This window comes from Ranitomeya variabilis, chromosome 3 (assembly GCF_051348905.1).
Source record: "Ranitomeya variabilis isolate aRanVar5 chromosome 3, aRanVar5.hap1, whole genome shotgun sequence".
Taxonomy (NCBI): domain Eukaryota; kingdom Metazoa; phylum Chordata; class Amphibia; order Anura; family Dendrobatidae; genus Ranitomeya; species Ranitomeya variabilis.
In genome coordinates, this window is record NC_135234.1 from 658449175 (window position 1) to 658462650 (window position 13476).

At 44.8% G+C, this 13476-nt stretch overlaps 1 protein-coding gene across 4 annotated transcripts in view; it reads right to left on the reverse strand.

Annotated features, from left to right (window-relative positions):
• POU6F1 (POU class 6 homeobox 1) overlaps window positions 1–13476 on the reverse strand; it is a 130516-nt gene that overhangs the window by 89701 nt on the left and 27339 nt on the right. The gene's annotated exons all lie outside the window — the stretch shown is intronic.

Sequence of the window (13476 nt, forward strand, 5' to 3'; positions counted from 1 at the left end):
TGTGCCTTTCCAAATCAAGTCCTATCAGTTTAATTACACACAGCAGGACTCCAATGAAGGAGTAGAACCATCTCAAGTAGGATCACAAAAAATGAACTTTTTTGAATTTACCAAATGGCTGCAATTAAACAAAGAGTAAGGCTGGTTTCACATTTGCGTCTGTGCGTGCAGCGTTTGATCCGCATACATCCACATGCGTGATGCGTATATATATTTAACATGGTGTACACATGCGTTGTTTCGCGGTGTGTGGCTCGGGGCGGCGAACGCAACATGTTGCATTTTTGGAAGCGTCAAATATGCGCATGAGGATGAGTATGTTAAAAAAACGCATTACAGTCTATGGAAACGCATGTGTACGGATGTCCTTGCGTACGCATGAGTTCAATGCACTTGCGTACTTCGGATTGCGCATGTCGTGGAACTGATTGAGACATGCCCTCCTGGAAATATTGAACGCATTTGCATAAAAAATGCATACAAACGCATGCACACCCAACTTTTTTGCCGTCATGCGTAAGCAGATGCGGATAAATAAAAGCTGCGTAAACATGCGTTTTGGCATGCATTTGCGTATGCAGATGCGCTGCGCACATACGCAAATGTGAACTTAGCCTAAAAAAGTTAAAGGGGTCTGAATACTTTCCGTACCCACTGTATGTCTCTATTGTGAGGGCACTGGACATTTTGCCATCAACTGTCCTAATAAAAGGACCATAGCCTTCACAAATGTGAGGACTGAAAGCGATTTAGACCTCTTTGAACGGCCAGACCCAGTTCTGCAGACCATCTCGTACGTAATGCAAGATTAAGGCAAAGAGCAGTCACCATCATCTTATTTTGTCGTTCCCACAAAGGTCATAATTGGGAGCCAAAAAATACAATGCTCTGCCATGTTAGATTTTGGAGCAGGAGGGAATTTCATGGACTTACAAGTTGCACTTGACAATAGCATTGCAAGTAGGACTAAATCCATGCCCATTGATATGGAAACGGTGGATATATCACCTTTATCGTCATGAAGCAGTTAGTTTTCATCTTATTTCATCTCCAAAATTTCCAGTTATTCTAGGAATTCCCTGATTTTCAATTCATAACCCATCTATCAACTGGGCATCAGGGACCATTACCTTTCCTTCTGAGCACTGTAAGAACAAATTCTGCTTTCAAACAAATTCATATTTCTGAGATTTCTCATCAGAGTGATGATAAACTACTGCCTCAGTACCAGCAGGTCAGTGAGGTCTGCATTAAGAAGAAAGTCTATCAACTGAGTCCTCATTGTCCTTATGACCCATTGAATTACTTCCTGGCGCGTCCATTCTATTTGGACAAATTTACAATCTTTCTGAGCCAGAATTAAAAGTATTAAAGGAATACCTAGACAAAAATTTAGAGAAAGGCCTTATTCAACCTTCTTTGCCAGCTGGAGCACTCTTGTTTTTTTGTAGAAAAGAAGGACTCAACTCTGTAGCCATGTATTGATTATAGAGAAATCAATAAAATCACCATTAGGAATCGATACCCACTCCCCTAGTTGCTGGAGAAACTGCGTTCTGCCAGACTTTTACCATACTCGATCTGTGATGGGCTTATAATCTCATATGAATCCGCTTGGGAGATGAGTGGAAATCCCCCTTTAGAACTACTGTAGATAAGGACATTTTGAATATCTGGTTATGCCTTTCGGCCTTAGCAACGCCCCTGCCACCGTTAAGCACTTTACCAATGATGTTTTCCGAGATTTTTTGGATCAATTTGTTATTGTTATCGCTATGACATTTTTAGATTTTCAGATACCCTGGAGGATCATCGCAGACATGTCTATTTAGTCCTGGAACGTCTACTAGAAACCATCTCTATATTAAACTCAAAAAATGTGAATTTGAACAAACCAGAACTCAATTTCTGGGATATATCATCTCCCCAGAAGGTCTGAGCATGGATCCCAGTAAGATCAGAGCGGTACTTGACGGGCCTACCCCAAGAAATGTAAAAGACGTTCAGCGCTTTATAGGATTTGCAAATTTCTATAGAAGATTCAATAAAAACTTTTCAAAAATAATCTTACCAATTACTTCACTCACAAAGAAAACAAGTGTTTTTTTGGTCTCCAGAAGCACAAATGGCGTTTGACAAACTAAGGACACTTTTTACTTCCACACCATTATTTGTCCATCCAAACCCTGAACTGCCGTTTTTGTTGAAGTAGATGCCTCAGACTCTGTAGTGGGAGCCGTTTTTTCACAGCGAGTTGGGGACAAAATGCAGCTTCATCCATGTGCATTTCTTTCTCATACCACGTCAGCTGCAGACAAGAACTATGACATAAGGAATAAGGAACTGTCAGCCATTAACCCCTTTCTGCCAGCTGACGGAATAGTATGTCAGCTGGCAAAACCCCCGCTTTGAGGTGGGCTCTGGCTCTTTTGTACAGCTGACATGTGTGCGTAATGAGCGCGAGCGGAATCGCGATCAGACCGCGCCCATTAACTAGTTAAATGCCGCTGTCAAACGCTGACAGCGGCATTTAACCAGCGCTCACGGCCGCGCGGCCGGAGGTGTTCACACCGCTGACCCCCGTCACATGATTGGGGGTCATCGGTGCATTGCCATAACAACCACAGAGCTCCTTGAGACCTCTATGGTTGTTGATGGCTGATTGCTTTGAGCGCCACCCTGTGGTCGGCATTCAAAGCAACCCTGCATTTCTGCTACATAGAGGTGATCTGTGCTTCACCTCTATGTAGCAGAGGCGATCGTGTAGTGCATGCTTCTAGCATGCCAAAATTAAAAAAATATATATATATATGTTCAAATCACCCCACTTTCACCACAATGAAAATAAAACAATAAAAAAAAACCCCAAACCTACACATATTTGGTATCGCCGCGTTCAGAATCACCCGATCTATCAATAAAAACAAAGGATTAACCTGATCGCTAAATGGCGTAGCGAGAAAAAAAATCAAAAACGCCAAAATTATGTTTTTTTGGTCTCCGCAACATTGCATTAAAATGCAATAATGGGCGATCAAAATAATGTATCTGCACCAAAATGGTATCATTAAAAACGCCAGCTCGGCACACAAAAAATAAGCCCTCACCCGACCCCAGATCTCGAAAATTGGAGACGCTACAGGTATGGGAAAATGGCGCAATATTTTTTTTTTTTTTTTTTTAGCAAACTTTGGAATTTTTTATACCACTTAGATAAAAGAGAACCTAGACATGTTTGGTGTCTATGAACTCGTAATGACCTGGAAAATCATAATGGAGGTTAGTTTTAGCATTTGGTGAACCTAGCAAAAAAGGCAAAACAGAAAACAAGTGTGAGATTGCACTTTTTTTGCAATTTCACCGCACTTGGATTTTTTTTTCCCGTTTTCTGCTACACGGCATGGTAAAACCAATGGTATCGTTCAAAAGTACATCTGGTCTCGCAAAAAAATAAGCCCTCACATGGCCATACTGACAGAAAAATATAAAAAAGTTATGGCTCTGGGAAGGAGGGGAGCGAAAAACGAAAAAAGCTCAGGGGGTGAAGGGGTTAAAGTTGCCTTCTCTGAATGGAGACATCTTTTGGAATCATCCGGTGACTGTTCTTACTGACCACAAAAATTCAGAATTTATCCGCACAGCTAAGAGGTTATCTGCAAGACAAGTACGTTGGGCCTTATTTTTCTCCAGGTTTAATTTTATAATTTCTTATCAGCCTGGTTCAAGAAATGGCAAGGCTGATCCTCTGTCCAGGATTTTTGTTGAACCTGGACTGCAGAAGAGGTCTAGCACTGACTATACCATTCTACATCCAAAACACTTTTTGGGAATACTGGACTCCAAAGAATATTTGACGAAAATTAAAGAGGGATACCAAACTGACTTCTTTCTTAAAGGGAACCTGTCACTCCGTTTTTTCCGTATGAGATAAAAATACTGTTAAATAGGGCCTGAGCTGTGCATTACAATAGTGTATTTTGTGGACCCCGATTCCCCACCTATGCTGCCGAAATACGTTACCAAAGTCGCCGTTTTCGCCTGTCAATCAGGCTGGTCTGGTCAGATGGGCGTGGTGACATCGCTGTTTCTTCCCCCAGATCTTGCTTAGTTTTCCGTTGGTGGTGTAGTGGTTTGCGCATGCCCAAGTCCCGAATCCACTGCACAGGGGAGGGAAAAGAGCGCGATCTGCGCTATTCCCCTTGTGATCGGTGGGGGCGGCCATCTTCCTGTGGCCGCGCGTGCGCAGATGGAGCGCTCTGCTGCCCGGGGCTTCAGGAAAATGGCTGCGGGATGCCGCGCGTGCGCAGATGGAGATCACGGCGGCCATTTTCCTGAAGCCGAGATGCGAACTCCGCGGCGGCCATTTTCCTGAAGCAGAGTTCGCATCTCGGCTTCAGGAAAATGGCCGCCGTGATCTCCATCTGCGCACGCGCGGCATCCTGCGGCCATTTTCCTGAAGCCCCGGGCAGCAGAGCGCTCCATCTGCGCACGCGCGGCCACAGGAAGATGGCCGCCCCCACCAATCACCAGGGGAATAGCGCAGATCGCGCTCTTTTCCCTCCCCTGTGCAGTGGATTCGGGACTTGGGCATGCGCAAACCACTACGCCACCAACGGAAAACTAAGCAAGATCTGGGGGAAGAAACAGCGATGTCACCACGCCCATCTGACCAGACCAGCCTGATTGACAGGCGAAAACGGCGACTTTGGTAACGTATTTCGGCAGCATAGGTGGGGAATCGGGGTCCACAAAATACACTATTGTAATGCACAGCTCAGGCCCTATTTAACAGTATTTTTATCTCATACGGAAAAAACGGGGTGACCATTCTTATAAAGACATTGATCTTTCCTTTAAGGAGGGATTTTGGATGGAGAACCACTAAATATATGTCTCCGAATCTGCTTGACTTGAAGTCCTCAAACGTGTCCATGATTCTAAACTTATAGGACACCCTGGAGTAATGAAAACGCAAGAACTACTACTGCATTCTTTTTGGTGGCCTAATTGTAGGAAGGATGTGAGAAAAAATGTTTCTTCCTGTTTAACAAACGCACGGAAAAAGACGCCACAATCTTCTCCTCTAGGACTTCTTCAGCCTCTTCTAGTTCCATCTAGGCCTTGGGGATCAATCTGAATTGATTTTACCTTCCTCCCTCAAAAGAAATGACTTATCCTTGTTGTGGTGGATCGGCTCCCAAAGATGGCCCATTTTATTCCGACTAAAGGAATAACTACCGCTGAACATACCACAGAATTAGTGGTCAAAGAGGATCTCAATTTGCAGACACTGTTTCGGGGTACTGCCCCTCGTCAGTGCAAATTGAGATTCTGGTTTGGCTATTACCCTAAGTCATCTGACAAGGCTCGTTAAAGGGTCGACATTGACTGTTAGGATTGCTACTTTCAATAGGTGGCACTAGAGTTCTAGTCCTCTTCCTTTCTGAAGAGACAATTTGCATATTTCCCAGAGGAGCACTGCGGCTTTAAGACTCCTCACCTCGACATGCTTATCATGTCACTCTCTGCAAGGAGAAACGATACCTCTTGGATCCCGGTCAGACGCCTCTCAATCAGCCAAACCAAACCAGATCTCCACTTTGCACTGACGAGGGGCAGTACCCCGAAACACAGTGTCTGCAAATTGAGATTCTGGTTTGGCTATTATCCTAAGTTATGTGACAAGGCTCGTTAAAGGGTCGACATTGACTGTTAGGATTGCTACTTTCAATAGGTGGCACTAGAGTTCTAGTCCTCTTCCTTTCTGAAGAGACAATTTGCATATTTCCCAGAGGAGCACTGCGGCTTTAAGACTCCTCACCTCGACATGCTTATCATGTCATTCTCTGCAAGGAGAAACGATACCTCTTGGATCCCGGTCAGACGCCTCTCAATCAGCCAAACCAAACCAGATCTCCACTTTGCACTGACGAGGGGCAGTACCCCGAAACACAGTGTCTGCAAATTGAGATTCTGGTTTGGCTATTATCCTAAGTTATGTGACAAGGCTCGTTAAAGGGTCGACATTGACTGTTAGGATTGCTACTTCCAATAAGTGGCACTAGAGTTCTAGTCCTCTTCCTCTCTGAAGAGACAATTTGCAAACAGACTTACAGAAAGCAAAAAAAAAACTAACGGAGACGTTACAAAAGGCACAAGAAGATTATAAAGAAACAGAAGATAAACGTTGCAAAGCTCCTCCTACCCTTCAGGTTGGTGACAAGGTTTGGCTTTCTACCAAAAATACAAAAAAGACAAAATTTCTGCACAAATTAACCCAGTTGCTTCCCGTTTAAAACTTCCTAGCTGCCTGAAAATTCACCCTGTGTTTCTTGTATCCTTACTCCAGCTATTCAATGAGAACCCTTTTCCATGAATAACTCAGCCACCTTCTCCACCAGAAAAAGTCCATGGTGAAGAAGAGTACATCGTGGATGAAATTCTGGACTCTAGAAAATTTAAAGGGAGACTATGGACCAGAAGATAATTCATGGGAGCCAGAGGGCAACGTCCATGCACCCAGGCTTACAAGAGCTTTTCATCTAAGACATCCAGATAAGCCAGTGCCTGAGATGTCCAGAGACCATCCTGGAAGGAGGGGAGTACTGTCAGGATTCGAACCTAGCAGCTCTTGTGCACCAGTCGGCAGCTCTTCCTTCTGAGCTATTCAGCTCACCAAACAGTTCCGTGCTTATCCAAATACTTAAAGGGAACCTGTCACCCCTAAAATCGAAGGTGAGCTAAGCCCACCAGCATCACGGGCTTATCTACAGCATTCTGTAATGCTGTAGATAAGCCCCGATGTATCCTGAAAGATGATGCTGTCATATACCGACCACCGGGCTCAGCCACTGCCTTCATTGACCAATTCTCCACCTGGCTTCTTCACTTTCTCTCTGCTGACATCCCCACCATCATAATGAGTGACTTTAATATCCCTACTGACACCAGCCAGCCAGCAGCCTCCAAGCTCCTGGCCCTTACTTCATCCTTTGGACTTACTCAGTGGTCCTCCACAGCCATCCACACAGACGGACATACACTAGACCTCATCTTCACCCGCCTCTGTTCCTTATATAATCTCACAACCTCTCCCTTCCCCCTATCTGACTACCATCTCCTCACCTTCTCATCCTTGCCCTCCTCACCCACCCCCCATGTCCAGCCACTACCATATCCTCGCAGAAACCTCAAACACCTAGACATTCACAGACTCTCAGACTCTCTTCTACCCCTGTCCTCCATATCTTCACTCCACGACACGGACAGCGCCACCGCTTTCTATAACTCCACCCTCACATCAGCCATAGACTCAGTCGCCCCTCTCATGCATGGCAAAGTGCGACAAATCAATAGGCAACCCTGGCACAACAATCTCACCAAAAAACTTTGACAAGCATCCAGGGTCACGGAGTGGCATTGGAAGAAAACACGCCTGCCAGACGACTTCACTGCTTTCAAACAAGCTACACTTGCCTTCAAACTAGCCCTCACCTCTGCTAAACAGACCTATTTCACAAACCTTGTATCTTCATTATCTTACAACTCAAAACAAATGTTTAGGATATTTAACTCTCTCCTCCGCCTACCACTGCCAACCCCAACTCCCCTCATCTCCTCTGAGGACTTTGCCACCTACTTCAAAAACAAGATCGACCAAACAAGGCAAACCTTTACTGTTCCATCACTTCAACCATTCCATATACCAGACCTCTGCCCTTCACTTATAACCTCCCTCTCCAACATCACTGAAAGAGAGCTTTCTCACCTCCTTTCCAAATCACACCTCACCACCTGTGCACTTGACCCCATCCCGTCCCACCTGCTCCCCAACTTCACTAACATGCTCATTCCAGCCCTAACCCATCTCTTCAACCTATCGCTATCTTCTGGTACCGTCCCCTCTGCCTTCAAACATGCCACCATCACACCCATCCTCAAAAAAACTAACCTTGACCCAACTGCTATGCCCAGCTATTGCCCCATATCACTGCTCCCGTTTGCTTCAAAACTCCTTGAGCAGCATGTCCAAGCTCAACTTTCCTCCCACCTCATCTAACTCTCTCCTTGACAGCCTCCAATCTGGCTTCCACCACTCCACCGAAACTGCCCTGACCAAAATTACTAATGACTTACAGCCAATGCTAACAGACAGTTCTCCATCCTCCTCCTTCTCGACCTGTCCTCTGCCTTCGACACAGTCGACCACTGACTACTGCTACAGATTCTTTCTTCACTTGGCATCAAAGACCTTGCCCTGTCCTGGATTGCCTCATACCTTTCCGATTACACATTTAAAGTTTCTCGCTCCCACACTACCGCCTCATCCCACCCTCTCCCTGTTGGAGTCCCTCAAGGCTCTGTCATGGGGCCCCTACTTTTTTTCCATCTATACCCATGGTCTAGGACAACTCAAAGTTCCATGGCTTTCAGTACCACCTGTATGCAGACGACACGCAGATCTACCTCTCTGGCCCAGATGTCACCTCTCTGCTGTCCTGAATCCCGGAGTGTCTAGCAGCCATATCCTCCTTCACCTCTCGCTTCCTAAAACTCAACGTAGACATAACTAAACTCATCATTTTTCTCCCCATCTCGCGTATCCCTCTACCTGATCTATCTATTATAAACGGCATCACGCTCTCTAATGCACCTGAAATCCGCTGCCTCGGGGTAACTCTCAACTCAGTCCTGTCTTTCAAACCGCACGTCCAAACTCTTGCCACCTCCTGTCGCCTCCAATTCAAAAATATTGCCAGAATCCATCCCTCCCTCAGCCCACAATCTACTAAAACTCCTGTGCATGCCCCCATCATCTCCTGCCTCGAATACTGCAACGCCCTCCTCTGTGGCCTCCCCGCTGACTCTCTTGCACCACTCCAGTCTGTCCTCAACTCTGCTGCCCGGCTAATCCACCTCTCTCCTCACTACTCCCCTGGTTCTCCACTCTGCAAATCCCACCACTGGCTCCCAATTCCCCAACGAATCCTGTTCAAAATACTAACATTTATCTACAAAGCCATCCACAACCTGTCCCCTCCCTAAATCTCTGAACTAATCTCCCAATATCTTGCCTCAAGTAATCTTCGATCCTCCCAAGACCTGCTACTCTCTTCCACACTTATTCGTTCCTCACACAACCGCCTCCAAGATTTCTCCCGAATATCCCCCATCCCCTGGAATTCCACGCCTCAAAAAGTCCGATTATCCACAACCCTCGGATCCTTCAGACGGAACCTGAAAACCCATCTCTTCAGGAAAGCCTACAGCCTGCAATAGCCATTCTGCCACCTAACCACCACCACCCGAGCTGCTGTACCCTCGACCTTCTGCCTCTTCCCCATTATCCCGTAGAATGTAAGTCCGCAAAGACAAGGTTCTCTCCCCTCTGTACCAGTCTGTCATTGTAAATTTGTTTACTGTAAACGATATCTATAACCCTGTAAGTAACCCCTTTCTCATGTACAGCACCATGGAATTAATGGTGCTATATAAATAAATAATAATAATGTGACAAAATCACTGGCAAAGTGCTGGAGAGGAGATACATTTCACTGAGGCTATTAGCGTCTGTGATTTAAAACCCAAAAGTTTGCTCCAGCACACTATATTTGAGAGGGGTTAATTGGCAATTTTAAGGGCAGGGTTTTTGTGGACAACCATAGACCAGGTGGGAGGTTGTCCACCTTATCTCTACCCCAGAGTGTGATCTGAGGTTTAGATAGTCAGCCTCCTGAGGCATTCAGTGTGTCTGGAGAGGCTAACTCCAGAGAAGTGTTTGTGCTATCCTGAACCGTGTGTTTTTTTTTTGCTAACCCTGAGAACAGGGGGAAGTGCAGGCAGCATTCCCAGAAAACTCGCGTGAATGCTACAAGAGGTACTGCATGCCCTGGGTGATGGCGGCGACAAGCCACCAAACCACGTCAGGCAAAATGGAGGACCTGTGTTTTTTTGCTAACCCTGAGCGTGCGGACCCCTGCTACCACAAGGACTATGCTTTGTGCTACCACTTTGTTTAGCTCTCCTGTTTTTGCCCAAAGGGCCATGTTTATTTTTACTTCATCATGGTTTATGCCGCATGTATAATAAACCAGTGAAGATCTTAAATAGAGTGTGTTCCCGTGTCTACCTCAAAGTACAGCTGAGGGAGCCGATTTACCACAGTTGGTTTTCATCAGATTCCTTGTTGTTATTATCTGTTCATGACAGGAGGCCCTACTTCAATGAAGGTTGAAGTGTCACCTATTTCTCACTTCCCCAGTTATAATTAAAGGGGTAGTCCGGTCCAAATCAAGTCTGCAGTCAATCTGTTTGATTGCAGACTTGCAGCGCATGTGGGGAATCGCCAGTTTCTGAGCCAGGAACAGAGGGTATGTATGCATTATACATACTACAAGCCAGAGCCCAACTAGAGAGCGTGGCCTTACTCCATAGAGGTGTATGAAAGTGAGGCCACACCCACTGGCAGGAAGTATGTATAATTCATACATACTCTCCGATCCCGGCTCAGACACTGGTGATTCCTCGGAATGCACAGTGTGTGCACTGAGGGGATTCATAAGTCTGCAAACAGATTGACTTTAAACTTATCGATTTGGACCAGAAAACCCCTTTAATCATATATGTCCAATGTGAGAATATGTCCTCTCCCTGGAGATGTCTTTATGGATTTTACAATTTGTCTGTACAACAATTGTCATGTAAGAAAAGTGTATGTCTACTAAGGGCACAGAGTGATGGTAACCCCTTCTCTTTGAAGAAGAGCAGTACATCTGTGAATTCTTTGTACTTCTGACCTGTTGCGGCACCATAAAGTTTTGAAGCCATCAGTTTGACAAGAAAAAAAATTCTTGGTCTCATCATTACAGAGTATAGAGTCCCACTAGTTTTCATATTATTCAGCATCAGACATGGCAGATTAACCCCTTAGTGACAGAGCCAATTTGGTACTTAATGACCGAGCCAATTTTTACAATTCTGACCAGTCACTTTATGAGGTTATAGTTCTGGAACGCTTCAACGAATCCCACTGATTCGGAGTTTGTTTTTTCAAGACATATTGTACTACATGTTAGTGGTAAAATGTCTTCGATATGACTTGCGTTTATTTACGAAGAAAACGGAAATTTGGCAAAAATTTTGAAAATTTTGCAATTTTTAAACTTTTAATTTTTGTGACCTTAAATCAGAGAGTCATATAGTACAAAATAGTTAGTAAATAACATTTGCCACATGTCTACTTTACATCAGCACAATTTTGGAAACATAATTTTTTTTTTTTGTTAGGACGTTATAAGGGTTAAAAGTTGACCAGCGAGTTCTCATTTTTCCAGCAAAATTTACAAAACCATTTTTTTAGGGACCCTCTGACATTTGAAGTGAGTTTGGGGGTCAATATAACAGAATATACCAAAAAGTGACACCATTCTAAATACTGCACCCCTCGAGGTGCGCAAAACCACATTCAAGAAGTTTATTGACCCTTCAAGTGCTTTACAAAAAAAAACTAAAGCAATGTGGAAGGAAATAATGAACATTTTACTTCTTTTTTTTCACAAAAAAATTACTTTGGAACCAATTTTTTTTATTTTCACAAGGGTATCCAGTGAAAATGGACCACAAAATATGTTGTGCAATTTCTCCCAAGTACGCCAATACCCCGTATGTGGGGGAAAGCCACTGTTGGCCACATGGCAGGACTCAGAAGGGAGGGAGCACTGTTTGACTTTTTGAACGCAAAATTGGCTGGAATCAATGGCGGGCGCCATGTCGCGTTTAGAGACCCCCTGATGTACCTGAACAGTGGAAACCCCCCAATTCTAACTCCAAACCTATCACAGCAATGAATTCCAACCCTAACCCCAAAACCACAACCCTAACCCCAACCCTAGCACCAACCCTAGCTCTAACACCAATCCTAGCCCCGACCCTGACCCTAACGGAAAAATGGAAATAAATACTTTATTAGACTTACTTTTTTAAAAATGTTGATCACTGTGATAAGGTTTATCACAGTGATCAAAATGAAACAATAGGAGAAAATGCCTATTGTTGCTGGGTGCCGGCCGGCAGATCTCTGCGGGCGCACTGCCATTTTCTTCCTGAAAGATGCCAAGGGTTGGGGGACATGGCAGGTACTGCGGGATGTTTGGGGGACCCCATTTCTATCTTATCTGATGTGCTAGATCATATCAGAAAAGAGAGAAATAAATAGGAAATTGGATTTTTTTTTGTGGTCGCCATTATTGCGTGAATAACGGTGATCGCAACACTGGGGTCTGTAAAACCCGACCTGAATCACGTTCTCTGGCGTCTCACCTACCCCCGGTAGCTGAGAACCTGGAAATTTCCAGACACTGGGGGGCACTATCCACTTAATTCTCAGCGGCATTAAAAAGAGATGCTGAGGCATAAGTACCCTTAACTGCAGCCGGTGGTTTATTGGGGTTAAAGGAGGATTTTTTGTGAATATGATTTAGAAAAATACTATCAATCTCAAGGTTACAAGTCCATTTCCAGATATGTTGGTGTTCTTTTGTCCATGGTGTGCAACATAATCAAGGAGTTTACAACCCATAGCACTGGAGTTAAATCTCCTTGATTGTGGACAGCAGAGAAAAATTGATGAAAGGTTGCAATGCACGATGGCAGATAAGCAGCCCCAGTCAAGTTCCAAAGGAATTCAAGCTGTCCTGCAGGCTCAGCGTGCACCAGTGTAAGCGCAAACTCTCCGGCGATATTTGAATGAATAGAGACCCAGGAGGACCCCACTGCTGACACACAGACATGACAAAGCTAGACTGCAATTTGCCTAAATCCTTCTGGGAAAGCGTCTTGTGGACAGATGATACCAAGATAAAGATTTCTAGTAAAGCACATCATTCTACTGTTTACCAAAAACTAAATGAGGCCTACAAAGAAAAATAACAGTACCTACAGTCAAATATGGTGGAGGTTCAAAGATGTTTTTTGGTTGTTTTGCTGCCTCTGGCACTAAGTGGCTTGACTCTGCAAGGTATCATGAAATCTGAAGATTACCAACGGATTTTAGGTCGCAATGTAGTGCCAGAAAGCTGGGTTTGTGTCTTAGGTCATGGGTCTTCCAGCAGGACAATGACCCCCCAACAGACTTTAAGAAGTTCCCAGAAATAGATAGAAAGTGCTGAAGTGGCCAGCAATGAGTCCAGATCTAAATCCCATTGAACACCTGTGGAGGGAGTACTTAACCTATTCGCGACCTGCGCCATAATAGTACAGCGCAGGTCTCTTCTCTCCCTTTGATGTGGGCTCAGGCGGTGAGCCCACATCTTTTCCGGCACATGTCAGCTGTTTTGAACAGCTGGTCATCGATGGGTTGGCATCACAACTAGAGGTTTCCTGGAGACCTCTAAGATTGTCACTGCCGGCTTGCTGTGAGCGCCACCCGGTGGTCGGTGCTCATAGGAAGTGAGGAATTCCACTACATACAGGTGATCT